At 40.5% G+C, this 22,689-nt stretch overlaps 1 protein-coding gene and 1 non-coding gene across 5 annotated transcripts in view; both read left to right on the forward strand.

Moving 5' to 3' along the window:
- Window positions 1-22,689, forward strand: part of FAM168A (family with sequence similarity 168 member A) — a 198,967-nt gene that overhangs the window by 139,719 nt on the left and 36,559 nt on the right. The gene's annotated exons all lie outside the window — the stretch shown is intronic.
- LOC112579779 lies at window positions 17,853-17,956 on the forward strand. The gene has a single exon (XR_003104112.1). It is a non-coding gene; the product is annotated as a U6 spliceosomal RNA (small nuclear RNA).

Below are 22,689 nucleotides of genomic sequence, written 5' to 3' on the forward strand. Positions count from 1 at the left end.
CACCGGCAATGCAGAAGATCCACTGGAGAGGGGATAGGCTACCCACTCCAGTATTATTGGGCTTCCCTTGTGGCTCAGCTGGTAAAGAGTCTGCCTGCCATTCGGGAGACCTGGGTTTGATCCCTGGGTTGGGAGGATCCCCTGGAGAAGGGAAAGGCTACCCACTTCAGTATTCTAGCCTGGAGAATTCCATGGACTGTATGTATAGTCCATGGGGTTGCAATAAGTCAGACACAACTGAGGGACTTTTGCTTTCTTTCTTTCTTTAGGTGTATAGGTATGATTGACCATTGGAGTTTGATTCAACCTGTAGTCCCTCTCCTCCTGTTTGGGATGTAAGATCCTGCATGCCACATAGCATGGACCACCCCCCCCCCCCAAGAAAAGGCATCTTTATTGCTCTTATCACTTAGGAAAATTTCACGGGTTTTTAGGAACCCTATGCCAGGAACAGGGATGAAGACTAAATATATGCTTTTTGTAAATCACAGTATCACAGCAATAGTGTATTCCAGTAAACAGTTGTCTTCTAGCCAGTTGACAGTTCTCTCTCTCTTTATATCTCCTTTTTAAAGCTCCTTTACCACGCACTTAATGTGTGCCAAAAATTGAGCTCAGTGTTTTACAGACTATTTATTTTTATATTTGTAGTAATCCTATGAAGTGGTTATAACTAGCTCCTTGCACATCTTGGAAAAGTTAATTTAAAGAATATAATCTGTTCATATACTTTAAAAGACTGAAAGTATAGGTAGTGTTGTAGACTGAGTGTTTATGTCCCCCCAAATTCATACATTGAAACCCTGGCCCCCCAATGTGATGGTATTTGGAGATGGAGCCTTTGGGAGATAATTAGGTTTAGATGAGGTCATGAGAGGAGGGCCTTCACAGTAGGATTAGTACCTTTATAAGAAAAGGAGGAGACACCAGAGTTCTCTTTCTGCTATGGGAGTGATCTTGGGTGGCCTTGGCCTGCAACAGCTTGTAGCGGGGCTTTGGTTTCCAGCCAGAGATTGAGGCCAGGTCATGGTGGTAAAAGTACCAGATCCTAGCCACTAGGCAGTGGTCAGCGACAAGGACCCTGGCCCTTCGACTTTGCAGAAAAGATTTTCCACAAAGACAGAAAGTAGTGAAGCAAGTGAAGTATTTATTAAGAGGAAAAAGAGTACAGTGTGTGTGGATAGACACATGGGCAGACTCAGAGGGAGACTCCCTGAGTTGCTGAGTTGCACCCTCAGTTTGAATTACTTTTATGGAGCATTTCTTCCGGTTTCCTTTGGCCAATCATTTTTATTTTGCCTGGCTCGCAGTCCATATTTGGTATATCTCAGGATCCTCCCAAGTGTGTGCACGCATCCCTTGACAGTATTCCTCTTTGACCACCAAGGAACCTTTCTGCACATGTGTAGTCTGGGAGGTCTTCTGACTTCGAGAATGAGAAATACATGATCTTGGCAGGGCCCAGCCTTCTCCCTTAATTGTCCTGCTATTCTTGTTCTGGAGTTTTGGTCTACAGGAAATGAATTTCCAGTTGCTTTATCCTGGTGGTGGGGGCTGAGGTGGGGTATTTCTCTCCTGCCTCAGAAGGACACAGCAAGAGGGCTGCCATTAGCAAGCCAGGGAGAGAGAGCCCTCACTAGAACTCAGCCAGACTGGCACCCTGATCCACATACTTTCAGCCTCCAGAACTGTGAGAAAGAAATATCTGTTGTTTAAACCACCCAGTCAATCTGTGTTATTTTGTTGTGGCAGCTCCAGCTTACAATAAAGATAGTAAGTACAGTGAACACTTGAATATGCTTTACATGGATTGACCATGAAAATGGGCTCTTTACAGACTGAGACATTTCTTTTTCTGAAAGGTCTCAGAAATGTTTCTCTGCTAGAAGTTTGAAGTGTAGTTAAGATCTAAACATTGTCTACTTTTCTGTTTTTTTCCTTTTTCTCTTCTTTTCTTAAAATGTTCTGATGGTGAGAGTGTCCAAGTGTCACTAGAGGCCTGGTATATGTGCTGAGGAGAAGACAGGTTTTGGCTTCTGTCAGATCTACAGTAGAATCTAGGCTCTGCCACTAATTAACTGTGCAAGCTTGAGCAAGTTATTTAACCTTTCTGAATCTCAGTTTCCTCAACTGTAAAATGGGATAATGATCTATACAGATGGCTGGTTCACCGGTCCATGAGAATGTTTATAAAGCCTCTGGCACCGTGCTCATCACTGATGCTCAGTTAATGATTATCACAGTGCACAGCAATGAGTATACCATATAGGGAAAAGAATATGGGATATGGAGTTAGTGACTTAGATTATAGACCTGATTCTGCCACTTAAAAACTATGTGACATCAGATAAATTATTAACCTTTCTGGGCTTCAGTATATCCTTTGCAAAAAGAAAAAGGACTGTGAATGCCACCTTTATAAGACAGCTGAGAGTAATAAATTTAATGGGGCCAAACCATTGACATGTAGTAGAATTTCAAAAATCCAGTTAGATAAGAATTCTGAAGTGTGAGAACAGATGGACCCTCTTACACTAACTCATCATTTTATAGGTGAGACAATGAAGAACTGTTGAGGAAAGTATTGAAGCTAGGCTGGTACCTAAAGTCTACCCATCCTGGGTCTGTATATTCATTGTCTCACTACCACAAAGAACAACCAAGGTTTTATCCTTGAAAACCTTCCTTCTCTACGTCCTTTCCTGGCCATTTCCCCATCTTTTGCTGGGCCACACCAGCTCACATGCTCTCTCCACTCCTGTGCTGAGCCTTGAATGAATTTCTTGGCTTCAGTATACAGCAAACATGTTCAATATGTCATTTACCCCTCCCCACAAAAGACATGGCCTTCAAGGTTGCAAAGCTAGGAAATTGGTACGTTCAGACTTTACTAGCATTTTCCACCAGTTTTTTTTCCCCTCTAGAATGCTTTCTTTACTTAAAAAAAAAAAATTAGTTCAAGAAGCCGATTTTTTTTAAAATGTCTTTTAATTGATTTATTTTGGCTATGCTACATGGAATGTAGGATCTTAATTTCCCAACCAGGGATCAAACCCACGCCCACTGCAATGGAAGCATGGAATCTTAACCTCTGGGCTACCAGAGAAGTCCCCAGATTTGTATTTGACATGGCAGTTTGTCAGCTAGAGGACCTTAATAAGTAAGCTGATAGCCTGAAAATACAATGAAATAATCTGAGGGTTAAAAAAAAAAATCTTTCTTTGCAGTGACCTGGCCCTGCACGTTTTACTCCTCTGTAAGGACTACCTGGTGGAGGTTTTAAGACTGACATTTGTACTTTGGTCTTTGGAAATAACTATTATGGTTTTTTTCCCCTCGTATTTATTTCTTATAACAAGTCTGGGGAAATAGCCCTTATTTTCCAGACAAAGTGACTGAAGATCAGTTTTCCCAAGGTCATAATACATGGCAGAGCCCCCAAGCCCCAGTTTTCTCCATTCCAAAGCAAGAGCTTTGTAGCTCTTGTGCTGTAGTACACTTGACTCTGTCTTGGAAACCACAGTGATTAGGATCTGAGATGAGCCTGGAAAATGGATTGATTCCTGAAATGACTCTATGAAACCCCCTTCTGATACTACAACTGGTCTCGGCTCAGAAAAACTTCTCAGGTCACTTAGTTACTTTTCCACCTTTGATTGCAGAATAGCCTCTAAGGAGAATTCTTATCAACTTGTCTTGCTATAGTAGTTACTAACAATCTCTCTGTTGTTAAGCCTTCATCCTATTTGACCTCTGTATCATTGGATACTCCTGACTTCTCCCTTCTTGAAATTTTTCTTTCCTTGCTCTTCTTTGATTATATTATAATTTTTCTCCTTATGGGTTCTCTTTATGAGTTATGTAGAGACTGCAGAGATCCTCAAGAGAAAGCAAAAGGGAACTTTTTCTCTTGCATATTTGGTTTATAGCAAATTTTCCTTTTTAGAACAATTATAGTTGAAGTCTAACAATTCCTTTGAGTTTCTCAGTAAGGAAGAGGTATGCTCGAACTCTTGCATTACCTGTGTAGTCAGCTTGGACTGGTTTAATTTGGATCTCAGCCTCTTTGCTAACAAAGCCAGATTTGACTTCTAAAAACAAAATTAACTTCCAGTTATAAGATAAATAAGTACGAGGGACATAATGTACAGCATGATAAATATAATTAACACTGCTGTATGTTATATATGCAGTTTACTAAGAGAATAAATCCTATCACAAATAAAAAATATTTTTTCAGGACTTTGCTGGTGGTCCAGTGGCTAAGACTCCTCACTCCCAATGCAGGGAACCCAGGTTCAATCCCTGGTCAGGGGAGATCCCACATGCCAAAACTAAGATCCACACAGTCAAATAAATAAATATTTTTAAAAAAGAATAGAAAAAAAATTGTTTCCGTTTCTTTAATTTTGTATACATATGAGATGATGGATGCCCACTAAACTTATCATGTAACCACTTCATGATGTATATAAGTAAAATATTATTCTGTACACCTTAAACTTATACAGTGCTGTATGTCAATTATATCTCAACAAAACTGGAAGAAAAAATTTAACTCTACAATGCCAAATTTTCTCTGAAGCTTAAGAAAACAAGGGTCCACAGAACCCCATGTAATAATAGATAAGAAGTAAAATACTTTACAACTTTACCATTTGTAATTTCATTGAATCTTTATAACAGTTGTATGAGGTAGAAGTTTTTATTAAAATATTCATTGTACAGATGAAAGTCTAAGAAAGATCAATAAATGTGTACAGGTTTTTATCACTTTTAAGTGGCAGTGCTAAAACTAGAGCTTAAGTTTACTGGACTCTAAATCTAATTCCAGTTGTTCTTCCCACTCCACCAGGCTGTCAGGCAAGTGCTCTCTGGGTTTTAAAGGGAACATAAGCAGTATATCTGCCTCTGATACATTATGTGTGATGTCAGTACAAAAAGCAAATGGATTAAATCTTGTCTGGACAAGAATCATGTGCATTAAACTAATTTTCTCTTTGCTTGTAACTGATCTGCTTTCTTGGATCACAAGATAATTTCCCATTTTGGTAGGAAAGAAAGCAGTGTTTTTGCCCAAAGAAAGAAGTCTTGGTGTTGGGTTATTCCCTGTTCCTCTTGGCTCCCTGTTCTCCTGTTCATTTTTTTTCATGTCTCCTAGACTGAGAACTCCTTGAGGATGAATGTTAGGAACCTCCTGTGCCTAGAAGACAGCAAGGCAGTTAGTTACTCATTAAATATTTTTTGAATTGTTATTATGTTTATGTTAATTATAAATTACTGTTGCTGTAGGTAATTATTTTATAGTAATAACTACCATTGTGTGTGTATGTGTGTGTGCGCTTAGTCATGTCCAACTCTTTGTGACTCTGTGACTCCATGGACTGTAGCCTGCCAAGCTCCAATTTTCATGGAATTTTCCAGCAAGAATACTGAAGTGGGTTGCCGTTTCCTCCTCTAAATAACTACCATTAATGACTAACAAATGGAGTACTGGACACTTTATAAACATTGTCTTCAATTCTCATGATAACTGTACAAGAAAGAGCTATTACATATGAGGGAATAAGGTTCAACTATGTTAATTTTTCCAAGGTTTTATAGCTTGTAATTGTTGAGTGAAAAATAGGCATATGTAAAAGAAAATAATTTTTTACTTTATTGTGGCAAAATATACATAAAATTTACCATTTTAACCAATTTTAAGTGTACAGTTTAGAGGCATTAAGTTCTTTCATAATGTTGTATAAACATATTATTTCCAGAACTTTTTCATCACCCCAAACAGAAATTCTGTATCCATGAAATGATAATTCTCCCTTTCCCTTCCCTCTAGCCTCTGGTAACCTCTAATCTAGTTTCTGCCTCCTTGAATTTCCCTGTTATAGATATCACAAGAGTGGAATCATACAATATTTGTCCTTTTATTTGGCTTATGTCACTTAGTATAATATTTTCAGGGTTCATCCATGTTGTAGCATATATCAGAATTCATTCCTTTCGATAGCTGGGTAACAGTTCATTTATGCCACATTTTGTTTATTCCATTCAACATTTGTCTCCTTAAATCCTGTGAAATAAACTTTAGCCCTTGGATGCTGAACCATGGCTGTCAGCCTCTGTGCTGGTCCCTCTGCCAGCAAAAGCAGCTATGAGCAATCAAACACATAAACAAACCCTGTGGAGGAACAAGGTTCTTATGGCCAACCCTAGCTCCAGCAGGCCATACCAGCAACTCAGAGCTTCACTGTCACTGTTGTCTGAGTGTGGGAAAGGGCATGGGCTGGGCAAAAGACTGAAATGGACTGTTTATTGACTAGACTCTGGTGTTCCAAAGTAGTTACTACAGAGAGTTTCTGCTAGTTCAGGTTTGGTGGAGAGATGAGTTTCTGGAGCTTCCTGTTCTGACATCTTCAGGATGTCACTCCCAATATAAGTATCCTTTAAAAACAAAACCTGGTGTCATATAAAAAAGATTTGTTACCATTGCATAAAAGAAAGTATCAGGAAAGGATTTTTTTTTTTCTTTTCCAGATAAGGTCCTAATATTTCCAGTATTCTTGGCAAATAAAAAATAGCATTGTCCCGCTTGATGGTGGGTAACATGTGCTTTCCATGTGTTTGTTCACAGTGACAGATTCTCAGAAATAGCTGAGGTAACAACAATGTATTCAGTGATTGGGATATTTCTGTTAAATGATGGAAATATTGTCCTATAGCTCAGTTGGTTTCTTATCTTCTACCCTGGTGAAAAAAAATCATTATTCATTAGCATGCTGAGAGCTTTGAATCAAGATTTAGGTGCTTTCTTATGCCTGGAGAGATTCAATTTAGGTTTTGCTTTAAGGTATTTCAGACTTGCTTTGCTTTCTTGGTGGCTCAGATGATAAAGAATCTGCCTGCAGTGCAGGAGACCCAGATTCAATCCCTGGGTCAGGAAGATCCCCTGGAGAAGGGAATAACAACCCACTCCAGTATTCTTGCCTGCAGGATTTCATGGACAGAGGAGCCTGGTGGGCCACAGTCCATGGGGTCAGTGTCACAAAGAGTCAGACACAACTGAGTGACTAACACTTGCCACTTTCCAGGGTACTAGCCCTTACTTCTTTACACTGCTGATACTTTTTGGATTGGCAGCAGGATTGCTGGACAGAGCTCTGGGGAACACCAGGTTCCATCCTTGAATCTAGTAATGGTAGTTCTATTAGTAACTATTTATTGAGTAACAAGATATATGAGCTGGGTGCTTTATAGTTCATCTCATTTAAGCCTCCTAATATCTCACAAGATGGACATTATTGTTCAGTTTCATAGATGAAAAAACTGATGCAGGGAAGTTAAATGACTTTTCCAGGGTCATAGAGGATTTCATTACAGTTTTCCTAGGCTCCAAAGACTTCTCTGACCTGTATCACATCCTGAATGAGAGGAGGCTGAAATTAAAAGTTCTTTATTTTGGCTCAGCTTGCTTTTTCCAAAATAAAACAAAATGAGGAGGTTAAGGATATTTTGTACAACATGGGAAATATAGCCAATATTCTATAATAACTATAAATGAACTATAACTTTAAAAATTATGATTCACTATATTGTACACTTGTAACTTATATACTGTATTTCAATAAAAGAATAATAAAATAAGTTTATTAAAATGAGGCCGTTGCTCCTCAAGATGCCTTAGAAGCTAGTAAAGGGCAGAGTTAAGCAAAATAGGTGTTCTCTTCCCCTCTAGTGGAGAAGGCAAGGGCACATTGGCCACTCCAGTACTCTTGCCTGGAAAATCCCATGGATGGAGGAGCCTGGTGGGCTACAGTCCGTGGGGTCGCAAAGAGTCGGACACGACTGAGAGACTTCACTTTCACTTTCACCTTCCCCTCTAGTAAATGTCTGCTCAGACCTATTTTATATATAAACTTCCAGGTGAGATTTTGTTTGAAGGGAGGGTTCTCCTGCCACACGCAGAGGGAGGTAAATGAGCTGGTCAGGATGAACTCTGACCTTCCAGTTTCTTATATACTCTATTCTTCAAATTGTAAGATTTATCAATTTTGTGAAGACACATACATGCAATGACTGTGACCTTTGTGTATGTTACCTCTCCATGGACTTCCTACCTTAACCAGCACAGATTGTAAGGACAAAAAAGACAAAAGTAAGGAAGTAGTTGCAGTAGTGAGACATGCTGTCTCAGAGGGATGTGCCACTGTATTCCAAGAACTTAACATAATAAATGGATGTACTTACAAACTGCTGTGGAATAAAGTTGCCATAGGGGAAGGGCCATAACTTCAGAGGTTGTTATCAGGAAAGCCTTCTCAGAGGTTAAGCATGAAACTAGGTCTTGAAGCACAAGGTGGAGTTCTCAGTTCCAGGTCTGGTTCTGCTGCTAATAACTGCAAGACACTGGGAGAGTCTTGCTTTTACTTCCTATCCAGGCTATGAGGAACTTACATGAGTTGTTCAGCAATTTCCCTTCCAGTTCTAACATTCTGGGCATTAATCTATAAATTTTCTTTAGCTCTCTTTCATTATAAAGCAACTGGCTACCTCAAACCCTTAATCTGTTTCTTTTGCCTCTTCTTGAACACAGTTTTCTATGCCCCTTCTTGGAATCCCTGGCCTTAATGAAAGGTTGAGATACAAGGAAGGTGAGGTAAGCTCAGTACCCTTACTCAGAACCCTCTCCTGCAGCGACTCTGTCAGTCCAGGTCTTCTTGCCCTAGGGCTCCTGATGTTCTTGAGCAAGACCAATAGGAAACTATGGAAAGCCTTTACACAAGGATCCTCCTGAAGGAGATTAAGGATAAGCCATGTGAGTTCATTCCCTTTTCTCACTAAATAAGTTCATGCAATTTAATTTTCTATTAGTTGTTTATGATGATTCCTGTGTGTATGTGTGCTTAGTCTCTCAGTCATGTTCGACTCTTTGCGACCCCATGGACTATAGCCCAGCAGGCTCCTCTGTCCATGGGATCCTCCAGCCAAGAATACTGGAGTGGGGGTAGGCATTCCCTTCTCCAGAGGATCTTCCCAACCCAGGGATCGAACATGGGTCTTCTGCATTGCAGGAAGATTCTTTATGGTCTGAGTCACTAGGGAAACCCCTATTACGATTTGTAGTTAATGGAAGCATAATTTAATACGTATGTTAAATTGTACTTAGCCCTGAATGATATTTAGTATAGTATTTATATTAAGTTTCTTCTAGAAATTTAATTAGAAGAAATGGAGTAGCCGTCATAGTCAGCAAAAGAATCCAAAATGCAGTACTTGGATGCAATCTCAAAAACCACAGAATGATCTCTGTTTGTTTCTAAGGCAAACCGTTCAATATCACAGTAATCCACGTCTATGCCCCAACCAATAATGCTGAAGGAGCTAAAGTTGAATGGTTCTATGAAGACCTACAAGACCTTCTAGAACTAACACCCCCCAAAAAAGTCCTTTTCATTATAGGGGACTGGAATGCAAAAGTAGGAAGTCAAGAGATACCTGGAGTAACAGGCAAATTTGGCCTTGGAGTACAAAATGAAGCAGGTCAAAGGCTAACAGAGTTTTGTCAAGAGAATGCACTGGTCACAGCAAACACCCTCTTCCAACAACCCAAGAGAAGACTCTACACATGGACATCACCAGATGATCAATACTAAAATCAGATTGATTGTATTCTTTGCAGCCAAAGAGGGAGAATCTATATCCAGTTAGCAAAAACAAGACTGGGAGCTGACTGTGGCTGAGATCATGAGCTCCTTATTGCCAAATTCAGTTGAAAAAAGTAGGGAAAACCACTGGACCATTCAGATATGACCTAAATCAAATCCCTTATGTTTATACAGTTGAAGTAAAGAAAATAGATTCAAGGGATTATATCTGATCAACTGTTTATACAGTTGAAGTAAGAAATAGATTCAAGGGATTATATCTGATCGACAGAGTGCCTGAAGAACTATGGACAGAGGTTCGTGACATTGTACAGGAGGCAGAAATCAAGACCATCCCTAAGAAAAAGAAATACAAAAGGGCAAAATGGTTTGTCAGCTACAAATAGCTGAGAAAAGAAAAGACGTGAAAGGCAAAGGAGAAAAGGAGAGATATACCTATTTGAATGCAGAGTTTCAAAGAATAGCAAGGAGTGATAAGAAAGCCTTTCTCAGTGACCAATGCAAAGAAATAGAGGGAAACAATAGGATGGGAAAGACTAGAGATCTCTTCAAGAAAATTAGAGATATCAAAGGAATATGTCGTGCAAAGATGGGCACAATAAAGGACAGAAATGGTATGGACCTAACAGAAGCAGAAGATATTAAGAAGAGGTGGCAAGAAAACACAGAAGAACTGTACCAAAAAGAGCTTCATGACCCAGATAACCATGATGGTGTGATCACTCACCTAGAGCCAGACATCCTGGAATGTGAAGTCAAGTGGGCCTTAGGAAGCTTCACTACGAACAAAGCTAGTGGAGGTGATAGAATTCCAGTTGAGCTATTTCAAATCCTAAAAGATGATGCCGTGGAAGTGCTGCACTCAATATGCCAGCAAATTTGGAAAACTCAGCAGTGGCCACAGGCCTGAAAAAGCTCAGTTTTCATTCCAGTCTCAAAGAAAGGCAATACCAAAGAAGGTTCAAACTACCGCACAATTGCACTCATCTCACACGCTAGTAATGCTCAAAATTCTCCAAGCAAGGCTTCAACAGTACATGAACCATGAACTTCGATGTTCAAGCTGGATTTAGAAAAGGTAGAGGAACCAGAGATCAAATTGCCAACATCTGTTAGATCATAGAAAAAGCAAGAGACTTCCAGAAAAAACATCTCTTTCTGCTTTATTGACTATGCCAAAGCCTTTGACTGTGTGGATCACAACAAACTGTGGAACATTCTTAAAGAGATGGGCATACCAGACCACCTGACCTGCCTCCTAAGAAATTTGTATGCAGGTCAAGAAGCAACAGTTAGAACTGGACATGGGACAACAGACTGGTTCCAAATAGGAAAAGAAGTACGTCAAGGCTGTATATTGTCCCCCTGGTTATTTAACTTACATGCAGAGTACATCATGAGAAATGCTGGGCTGCATGAAACACAAGCTGGAATCAAGATTGTTGGGGGAAATATCAATAACCTCAAATATGCAGATGACACCACCCTTAGGGCAGAAAGCAAAGAAGAACTAAAGAGCCTCTTGATGAAAGTGAAAGAGGGGAGTGAAAAAGTTGGCTTAAAACTCAACATTCAGAAAACTAAGATCATGGCATCCGGTCCCATCACTTCATGGCAAATAGATGGGGAAACAGTGGAAACAGTGAGAGACCTTATTTTGGGGGGCTTCAAAATCACTGCAGATGGTGATTGCAGCCATGAAATTAAAAGATGTGTGCTCCTTGGCAGGAAAGTTATGACCAACCTAGACAGCATATTCAAAAGCAGAGACATTACTTTGCCAACAAAGGTCTGTCTAGTCAAAGCTTTTGTTTTTCCAGTAGTCATGTATGGATGTGAGAGCTGGACTATAAAGAAAGCTGAGCACAGAAGAATTCATACTTTTGAACTGTGGTGTTGGAGAAGACTCTTGAGAGTCCTTTGGACTGCAAGGAGATCCAACCAGTCCATCCTAAAGGAAATTAGTCCTGAATATTCATTGGAAGGACTGATGCTGAAGCCGAAACTCCAATACTTTGGCCATCTCATTCAGAGAACTGACTCATTGGAAAAGACCTTGGTGCTGGGAATGGTTGGAGGCAGGTGTAGAAGGGATGACAGAGGATGAGATGGTTGGATGGCATCACTGACTCAATGGCCATGAGTTTGAGTAAGCTCCAGGAGTTGGAGATGGACAGGAAAGCCTGGCATGCTGCAGTCCATGGGGTCACAAAAGAGTCAGACACTACTGAGCAACATAACTGAACTTATATTAAATTATAATTTCCCTGAATACAGCTGAAAATGGGTGGGCTTTGATAAAGGACTGGAAGAGCTTTTGCCTATGCTGTATAGATTCTCATTGGAATGATTTCTCTCGCTTAATGTAGTGGGGAGAGCTGCTGCTTGAAGTCAGAAGACTTGAACTTGAATCCTGGCTCTGCCTGTATCTAAAAACTTCAACTGATTTTACTTTGAAGGCCTCAGTTTCCTCCTCTGTAAAGTAGGAAACATAACACCTACCTTATTTATTACTTATCTGTGAGATTTTAAGGAAATAAATGATCTCTATGAACTTTTAAAATGAGAACACAGCTAGTCTGGAGTGGTGCTGGATCAGTGATTAGGCTGACTTCTTATTCTGGAGTTAACTGCTTGGGCAGGCTGAGGGCTCAGGGGAGGTCAGGAGGTTGATGAGATTAGCAACTTTACTAGTGCTGATCCCTTCTTTTTTGTGTGTTTTGAAGGTTGCTCCCTGGCATTTGGAGGCAGAATTGGCCTGCTTCCTGGACTTGTACTTCTCGAATAATCATAAAGTTTGGGGATAGGAATGGAAGAAGTCTAGAACTTGGGAAAAAAGGATACCTGGGTAGAGATGACACCCTCTTATGCCCCATACACTGCAGAATTGTTTCTCCTGTGAGTGGGTTAGTAATAATAGCTATTTATTATTAACTTGTGGAATAAAAATAGAGCTTCCCTGCTGGCTCAGACAGTAAAGAATCTGCCTGCAATGTGGGGAGACCCAGGTTCGATCCCTGGGTCAGGAAGATCCCCTGGAGAAGGGAATGCCTACCCATTCCAGTATTCTTGCCTGGAGAATTCCATGGACAGAGGAGCCTGGCAGCCGACAGCCCATGGGGTCGAAGAGAGTCGGACACAACTGAGCGACTTTCACTTATTAACAAATGGTTGGATGGCATCACTGACTTGATGGACATGAGTTTGAGCAAGCTCCGGGAGTTGGTCATGGACAGGGAAGCCTGGTGTGCTACAGTCTGTGGGGTTGCAAAAAGTCAGACACAACTGAATGAACTGAACTTAACACTAATGGTTGTTCTTTGTTGAGCATCCTTTGTCAGCCACATGCAGTGTTTGGAAACTTTCCTAGTGTTCCTGACATTGGAAGAGAGCAAACTCAGCCTGAAAATAGCCCAGAGAGTTAAACTTTATTTGAAGTCTGTTTGAAGTTTATCTTCAAAATTTATAAGAATTTTACCTTAAATCACCTTTATATAGTCGTTATTTTCTTTAAAATGAATACTTTAAGTTGTTTGGTAGTTTTTTGTGTTTGGTAAAAAAAAAATTAGCATTACAAGAAACTGCATCCTGTTTGTTTATTCAATGCTTTCATGTACTCTCTAACACATTGTTGAGTAACCACAAAGGTCCTTGATCCAGTTTGAGAACTATGTTGTCATTATTTTATTTAATCCTTATTAAAATATATAAGTTTTGATAGATGTAGATGTAAGTCAAGAAAGATCGAAAAACTTGTCCCTGTCACAGAGCCAGAGCATGATAGAGCCAGAATCACATCTAAGTTTGGATGCTCCATGTTAAGCACTGAGCTACATGTTGTCTGTGTTATTTACTGCCTTATGGTTATTTATATTTCTATAACCCTTACTGTTCTTAGGGCTTCTCTTGTGGCTCAGCTGGTAAAGAATTTGCCTGCAATGTGGGAGACCTGGGTTTGATCCCTGTGTTGGAAGGTCCTCTGGAGAAAGGAAAGGCTACCCACTCCAGTATTCTGGCCTGGGTATAGTCCATGGGGTCTTAGAGAGTCTGACGCTACTGAGCAACTTTGACTTTCACTGTTCTTGCAGGCACTCACTGTGTCCTCAGTGTTTAACCCAGTGCTTAACTCAGAGTAAACTCTTGAGTATTGACTGACTGAATGAATAAATGACTAAAGCATCAGGTCCCTAATAATGAAACTTTTTCAGAGATCTGTTAAGTGTCTGGCAGATTGAACTCAGAGTTTAGAATAAACATTTTCGTTCTGAGACTCTCCTTCTAAAGCAGTGATTCAGTTAACGCTAAGCCAGTTCTTCTACACAGAAAGGAATATTTGTAGAGAACTCTAGATAAACAAGACTGTCCAGGAACTTCTGTTCTCCCCTCACTTCCCAGACATTTCTACTGAGCTTGAGAAAGCAGTATCCCAATTCACCTGTGACTCACTGACAGCTCCTAAGCCATCGGGAAAGTTGTCTCAGAATTAGGTGGTTTTTTGTTTGTTTCCTTACCCTCTCATACATACACTCATACACACTCTCTCTTCTCCTTCCATGTACCCATCCATCCCTGACCAGTACCATCATGTACAGGTGTATTGTGGACAAAGCTTGAGAGTCATTGTCATAACGTTGTTGTTTTCTTAATGGCAGCTGATTGTGAGTAGTCTGTGCATACTTTGGGAGATTGGTGAACCTCTAGTGCTAACTTGTCCTTTCTTCCAGAATGTATTGCCTGGAGCTCCTAGGAGAATTTCTCTTCTAAAAACCCACTGGCATGGCCCACTGATCTGAAGCATTTGGAATCTAGTCCTTCCTTAAAGAGAAATCTGTAGAAATCTGTTAGTAGTTGCTTTTAGGGGGATTTTGGAGGGTGGGGTGGGAAGGATTGTTTTTTGTTTGTTTGTTTAAAAGATGTAAGCAAAATGATATCCTGATAGAGTATCTCTTCTCAGGATTGAAGAGACTTTTCACAAAAGGTAGCCAACTGTGAGTTTTCAAAGATTGATACCTTCTAGCAGTGGCTTCTAAGTGTCCTCACCAGGCCTAAGAATTTGTTAGAAATGCAAATTCTTGAGCCCTACCCCAAATCTACTGAATTACAGACTCCAGAGCTTCCCCAGGAGTCTGTGTTTTCACAAGCTCCCTAGGTGATTCTGATGCTCAAATCTGCCATTTAGTTAAATGTTTAATAAATAGTTTTTTCTTCTTTCCCAATTCAGTGAGCTTGTCTAGGAATCTTGCCATCGTAAATGTCATAATTCCTCCAGGAAGTACCTTTTGGGTTCTGAACAGCTGTAGAAACAAAGGCAATGTGTTAGCTTGGAGACATGTCAGCTATGGCACCTGTGTCAGCTGTGACAGGAGTGGCCGGCCCCCTCCCAGACAGACTGGAAGGTCTATGAGCAAGCTGCTCAAATCCTGGACAGAGGAATAGAAGCTACAGTTTTCAGGAAGATGGCCAACAAGTCTACCTTTCCCCTATACATCTTAGGAAAACTAAATAATTGGCCCCAAAAAATGGCTTTAAAAGGATGTATGTTGGGTGAGGTCAAAGGTGTGATTACTTGAAAATTGCTCAGCTGGTGGTGAAGGTACTTGAATTTAAGTGTCTAAATCAGATTTTTGCTGTTATCGCTCCCAGCAGGAAAAGAGGCAGAAAACTCAATAGCCCTTGGTCTTATTTAAGCTACAGAACCACACTTCTTGTTATCTCCAAAGGCCTCTGGCTGCCAGAGAGAGAAGCGTGGACCATCACTGTCATAACAAATGCTGCCAAGATTGTAAGTTTCTCCTTAGTTTTTTGAACTCTCTCATCTTAGACTTGCATGGCAGGGAGCCTGAAATCTTGGTGGCCCATGAGATAAGTGGCGGTAAGCAGCCAAGACCTATCTCCAAACCTTCCTTCCCTTTACCCTCCTTAGGATGGCCCCTGAGCTGGGAGAACTGAATTCAGAAGTGCAGACATGAGGGGTGGGCATGTCCAATAGAGTTGGCCTGTTCTGAGCAACTCTGTTGTAATTTAGGTTACTGACAATTCGGTGTTTCCTGAGGAACATGGAGGTCTTGAAGAAGTAGACTGAGTAATTGATATTATTATAATCATTTTCATCATTTGAATACCCATTCACTGCCAAGTCCAATGCCAGGTGTTTCTGATATAGCTTAATGATTGACCCCCTAATTTTGAATCTTATTAACTCTATCTCACACACTAGCAAAGTAATGCTCAAAATTCTCCAAGCCAGGCTTCAACAGTATGTGAACCGTGAACTTCCAGATCTTCAAGCTGGATTTTAGAAAGGCAGAGGAACCAGAGATCAAATTGCCAACATCTGCTGGATCATCGAAAAAGCAAGAGAGTTCCAGAAAAACATTTACTTCTGCTTTATTGACTATGCCAAGGCCTTTGACTGTGTGGATCACAACAAACTATGGAAAATTCTTTAAGAGATGGGACTACCAGACCACCTGACCTGCCTCCTGAGAAATCTGTATGCAGGTCAGTTAGAACTGGACATAGAACAACAGACTGGTTCCAAATAGGAAAAGAAGTACATCGAGGCTGTATATTGTCACCCTGTTTATTTAACTTATATGCAGAGTACATCCTGTAAAATGCTGGGCTGGCTGAAGCATAAGCTGGAATCAAGATTGCCGGGAGAAATATCAATAACTTCAGATATGCAGATAACACCACCCTTATGGCAGAAAGTAAAGAGGAACTAAAGAGCCTCTTGATGAAAGTGAAAGAGGAGAGTGAAAAAGTTGGCTTAAAACTCAACATTCAGAAAACTAAGATCATAACATCCGGTCCCATCACTTCATGGGAAATAGATGGGGGAACAATGGAAATAGTGAGAGACTTTATTTTGGGGGGCTCCAAAATCACTGCAGATGGTTACTGCAGCCATGAAATTAAAAGATGCTTCCTCCTTGGAGGAAAAGGTATGACCAACCTAGACAGCATATTAAAAAGCAGAGGCATTACTTTACCAACAAAGGTCTGTCTAGTCAAAGCTATGGTTTTTCTAGTAGTCATGTATGGATGTGAGAGTTGGACTATAAGGAAAGCTGAGCACTGAAGAATTGATGCTTTTGAACTGTGGTGTTGAAGACTCTTGAGAGTCCCTTGGACTGCAAGGACATCCAACCAGTCCATCCTAAAGCAGATCAGTCCTGGGTGTTCATTGGAAAGACTAATGTTGAAGCTGAAACTCCAATACTTTGGCCACCTGATGCGAAGAACTGACTCATTTGAAAAGACCCTGATGCTGGGAAAGGTTGAAGGCGGGAGGAGAAGGGGATGACAGAGGATGAGATGGTTGGATGGTATCACTGACATGATGGACATGAGTTTGAGTAAGCTCCGGGAGTTGGTGATGGACAGGGAAGCCTGGCGTGCTGCAGTCCATGGGGTCACAAAGAGTCGAACACTACTGAACGACTGAACTGAACTGAGCTCTATCATTTGATTATGCTGTACCACATATAAATGCCTGAAGATACTACTGGAAGACTTGACTAATTGTAGTTTAAGCAAATAAAAGTGTATTTTTCTCACATAAAAAAAATCTGGAGGCCAGTGGCAGATGGCATTGATTTATTAGGTCTGTGATTTCAAGACTGGTATCCCCTGAATCTTTTGGCTTTTTCTGCTTTGTTCTAGGATGACTGCTATAGTTGTAGGCGTCACCTCTGTGACCGAGGTTGAAAAAAGATGATGGAATATCGAAATACTTGTCCTTTTAAAAACAATGGCTTTTTCACAAGTTCCCCAGGAGACTTATGTGTTTATTTACTTGATCAGAACTGGGCCACTTGGCTAGTCCTAAGGAATAGGAATGCTGAGAAAGCGGGTACTTTTCCAGCCTCAGGAGGGCAGAGGGGGTTGGAAATGGGCATTGAGTTAGCCAGCCCATGGTCTACCAAAATGACCTGGATGAGTAAGTTAGCTTCTCTAGTTGGTTTCCTCAACTATAAAATAATGGTAATAGTGGAACCTACCTCATGAAGGGGTTATGAAAATTAAATGAGATCAATGTAAAGTATTCAGTAGCATGATACTTGACACACAGTAAGTATTATTTTTATTGCTATTATTATTATCACCTCAACTCTGCAAAGTTATTATTTTTCCATTTTAAATGAGGAAGCCAAAGCTCAGTAAGCAGAAATAATAGTTTGCCTCGTGCTTGCTTAGGCAGCACGTATACTAAAATTGGAAAAATACAGAGATTAGCATGGTGCCTACACAAGTATGACATTCAAATTTGTGAAGCCTTCAATATTTTTTAAAAAGATAGTTTGCCTAAATTCACAGAATTCAAAATGATGAAACAGATTAGAACCCATATCTGCATCTAAAGTCCATGCTCCTTTTTCTGCAGTGGCAGTTGAGTCAGCAGAGAAATGGTGGTTAGCTGGTAGGTTCTTTTTGGCCAGATGCATGGCATCAGCCATATGGGCTGTGTGATTAGGGAAGGAGGGAGACTAAAAATAGAGTAGATTTGCACCTCCTAGAATAATGGAAATAAAAATAAACAAGTGGGACCTAATTAAACTTAAAAGCTTTTGCACAGCAAAGGAAACTGTAAACAAGGTAAAAAGATGACCCTCAGAATGGGAGAAAATAATAGCAAATGAAACAGCTGGCAAAGGATTAATTTCAAAAACATATAACCAGCTCATACAACTCAATACCAGAAAAACAAACAATCCAATCAAAAAGTGGGCAAAAGACCTAAACAGACATTTCTCCAAAGAAGACATACAGATGGCTGATAAACACATGAAGAGATGTTCAGTGTTGCTCATTGTTAGAGAAATGCAAATCAAAACTACAATGAGATATCACCTCACACCAATCAGAATCGCCATCATCAAAAAAAATTCACAAACAACAAGTTCTGGAGAGGGTGTGGAGAAAAAGAGAACCCTCTTGCACTGCTGGTGGGAGTGTAAATTAATACAGCTACTATGAAAGACAGTATAGAGATTCCTTTAAAAAACTAAGACTGGAACTGTCATATGACCCAGCAATCCCACTTCTAGGCTTATACCCTGAGGAAACCAAAACTGAAAAAGATACATGTACCCCAGTGTTCGTTGGAGCACTATTTACACTAGCTAGGACATGGAAGCAACCTAGATGTCCATTGACAGATGAATAGATAAAGAAACTGGTGTGTGTGTGTGTGTTGCTCAATTGTCGGTCCAACTCTCTGTGACCCCATGGACTGTAGCCCACCAGGCTCCTCTGAGAAGCTGTGGTACATATATACAATGGAATACTACTCACCCATAAAATGGAACACATTTGAGACAGTTCTAATGAGGTGAATGAACCTAGAGCCTATTATAGAGAGTGAAGTCAGTCAGAAAGAGAAAAACACGATATCATGTATTAACACATATATATGGAATCTAGAAAGATGGAACTGATGAACCTGTTCACAGGGCAGCAGTTGAGATGCAGACATAGAAAACAGACTTACGGACAAGGGCAGGGAAAAGGAAGGAGAAGGTGAGATGAATGGAGAGAGTAGCATGTAAGTATACACACTTCCATATGTAAAATATAGATAGTCAATGGAAATTTACTCTATGACTTAGGGAACTCAAACTCGGGCTCTGTAACAACCTAGAGGGGTGGGAAAGGGTAGGAGATGGGAGGGAGATTCAAGAGGAAGGGGACATACATACACCTATGGCTAATTCATGTTGATGTATGGCAGAAATAAAATATTGTAAACCAATCATCAATCAGTTAAAAAAAAAAGAGTGTGTTTGGATAGTGAGATCACAAACAGAAGCCCCTGCTGGGACATATAAAGACCAAGAGAAATATGACTGAAGAGGTCATCATTGGATTGATACTAGATCCACAATATTGAGGGATGAGTATTTGAGAAAAATGGAAATATAATTTAATAAGAGCTTTAAGAAAAGCCAGTTATAAGAGTAGCTAGAGGAACTTCCCTGATGGTCTGGTGGTTAAGAATCCACCTGCCAATGCAGGGGACATGGGTTCGATTCCATGGGATCTTCCTAGGAAGATCCTACAAGCCTCTATGACTAAGCCCATGGGCCACAACTACTGAACCTGATGCCCTAGAGCCTGTGCTCCACAACTAGAGATGCCACCACAGTGAGAAGCCTGCACACTGCAACTGGGCCGTAGCCCCCACCTGAAACTAGAGAAAGCTCAAGCCCAGAAACGAAGACCCATTTAAAATGCACAAAAGGTTGTAATACACAATATACACAGCTGCACACAAAAAGTTTCCTGTATTCAAAGGCATCACTGACTCAATGGACATGAGTTTGAGCAAGCTCAGGGAGTTGGTGATGAACCAGGAAACCTGGCGTGCTGCAGTCCATGGGGTCACAGAGTCGGACACAACTGAGCTTCTGAACTGAACTGAAAGCATAATGACTGATTCAGTGTTTCTGCAAAAAAACACACTAACATGGCTTTTGTCTAGCCTTTGCTTGGCCAAATAGCGATAGGTCTACTCACCTGGAGCCAGGTAAGGGAAAGGGAAAAGCATGAGTGAGGGACATAATTGAAGACTGAGAAGCTTTTCATTAAGTAGTTTTAAAATCTACAGGCAAATGCAACCATTTCCAAAATGGGTGGGGGACTAACATTTATTAAAGCACTTACTGCTCTGTGCCAAGTATTTATGCTAGGTATTTTGCATGCTACCTCTGTTAATTTTGAATCCACACTGCCTTCCTTCAGAGCCCCTGTTCTTCCTACTGGATTATGATGGCTACCGTAGGATGTCCAGAGCAGGAAACTCTTTCTCCTGACTGTCAGTAGGAATATTGAAATGGGTGTCTGCAAAGCAAGTTCAGGACTTCTCTACTTTCTTCCCTAGCCACTCACATGCAGATACAGAAGAAGGAAAAAGAGGCACTGGTCCCAACATAAAGTGTTGTTCAGTCACTCAGTTGTGTCCAACTCTTTGAGACCCCATGGACTACAGCATGCCAGGCTTCCATGTCCTTCACTATCTCCCAGAGTTTGAGTCAGTGATGTCGTCTAGCCATTTTATCCTCTGTCACCCCCTTCTCCTCTTGCCCTCAGTCTTTCCTAGCATCAGGGTCTTTTCCAGTGAGTCAGCTCTTTGCATCAAGTGGCCAGAGTATTGGAGCTTCAGCATCAGTCCTTCCAATGAATATTCAGGGTTGATTTCCTTTAGGATTGACTGATTTGCTCTCCTTGCTATCTAAGGACTCCAGCACCACAGTTGGAAAGCATCAGTTCTTTGGCACTTAGCCTTCTTTATGGTCTGACTCTTACATCCATACATGACTCAAAAAACGTACACCGAACAATTAAATAAATTAGTCTATTTTTTAAAATACCAAAACAGAGGCTCTGAGAGTTGATTTGCTCAAAGTCACAGAGCTAATAAGTAAAAGAGCTGGGATTTGAATCTAGGTCTACTTGTAAATGAAGCTCCTGCTGTCTCTAAAACACTGTGCAGTTTGTCTGAGTTTGACCCCTCCTCTAAATGTCCACAACAGTGTTACTTGTTTGAATCAAAAGTAGGGGAAGGTACATGGTCTGAACAAAAATAACTCTCTACTTAAAAGTCTCTCTTGTAACTAACTCAGAATTGCAGCAGCCTCTCCAATCCAGAAGCCAGACCAAATTGGAGGGAAAGGGAGTCAGGTTAGTTGCTAAAATTCTTTTTGTCCTTCTTCCCAGTTCTCCTACAGCTCTTTGTATTTTCCTCTTTGACAGCCTTTATTTGAAGATACCGAATACCAGGGTTACTTAAATGTTTGTCTTTCTCATAGAGGAAAAGAGTTCATAGAGGGCAAAGACTGTCTTTTCATTTTGCACTTGTTGTACCTAAAGTGTAATAAGTGTTAAAGTACTTATTTATTTAATTGAGTTGACCATGGCTTGTTTATTAGCTCACTTTTGATGGCAATCACTCAGGTATTAACTTTTAATATATACACAATTCCAAAAAGGTTGAATTTCTGGCCTTCTAGCCTATAGCTAATTCAAGCACTGGGAAAGGGCTAGCTAAGAAAGTCTAAAAGGATGCAGGCTTCAGGATGATAAAATGAATGTAAGAGTGTTAACTACCTGAGCATAAATAAAGATGCTTTAGATCTATGCCCCTAATTTCTTCCATGTTTCAGGAGGAAAAATGTCTTTCCTTCATTCGAAATGAAAAATTCCTCTGTCTCCTCCTACTTCTTCAGGCAGTCATAGCCACTCTGTTCCTTTACTATCAACATTTTTACTTATGTTTTAACACAATCTACATGAAATTAAAAGACGTTTACTCCTTGGAAGAAAAGTTATGATCAACCTAGATAGCATATTGAAAAGCAGAGACATTACTTTCTCAACAAAGGTCCATCTAGTCAAGGCTATGGTTTTTCCAGTGGTCATGTATGGATGTGAGAGTTGGACTGTGAAGAAAGCTGAGCGCCAGAAGAATTGATGCTTTTGAACTGTGGTGTTGGGGAAGACTCTTGAGAGTCCCTTGGACTGCAAGGAGGTCCAACCAGTCCATTCTAAAGAAGATCAGCCCTGGGTGTTCTTTGGAAGGAATGATGCTTAAGTTGAAACTCCAGTACTTTGGCCACCTCATGCGAAGAGTTGACTCCTTGAAAAAAAACTCTGATGCTGGGAGGGATCGGGGGCAGGAGGAAAAGGGGAAGACAGAGGATGAGATGGCTGGATGGCATCACCGACTCGATGGATGTGAGTTTGAGTGAACTCCGGGAGATGGTGATGGACATGGAGGCCTGGCGTGCTGCCATTCATGGGGTCGCCAAGAGTCGGACATGACTGAGCGACTGAACTGAACTTAACTGTTCCAATAGCTTCACTAAATCTGCTCTGTGTCCAATTAAAAAGCAGATGTTGTCATAGTGAATTTTTTTTAAAGATTCAAGAATTTAATATCTATAGGAGATATATTTTAGATTCAAAGATATAAAAAAGTTGAAAGTAAAGAATGGAAGAAGATGATGTAACAGGAACCATCAGA

This window comes from Bubalus bubalis, chromosome 16 (genome assembly GCF_019923935.1).
Source record: "Bubalus bubalis isolate 160015118507 breed Murrah chromosome 16, NDDB_SH_1, whole genome shotgun sequence".
Lineage (NCBI taxonomy): Eukaryota > Metazoa > Chordata > Mammalia > Artiodactyla > Bovidae > Bubalus > Bubalus bubalis.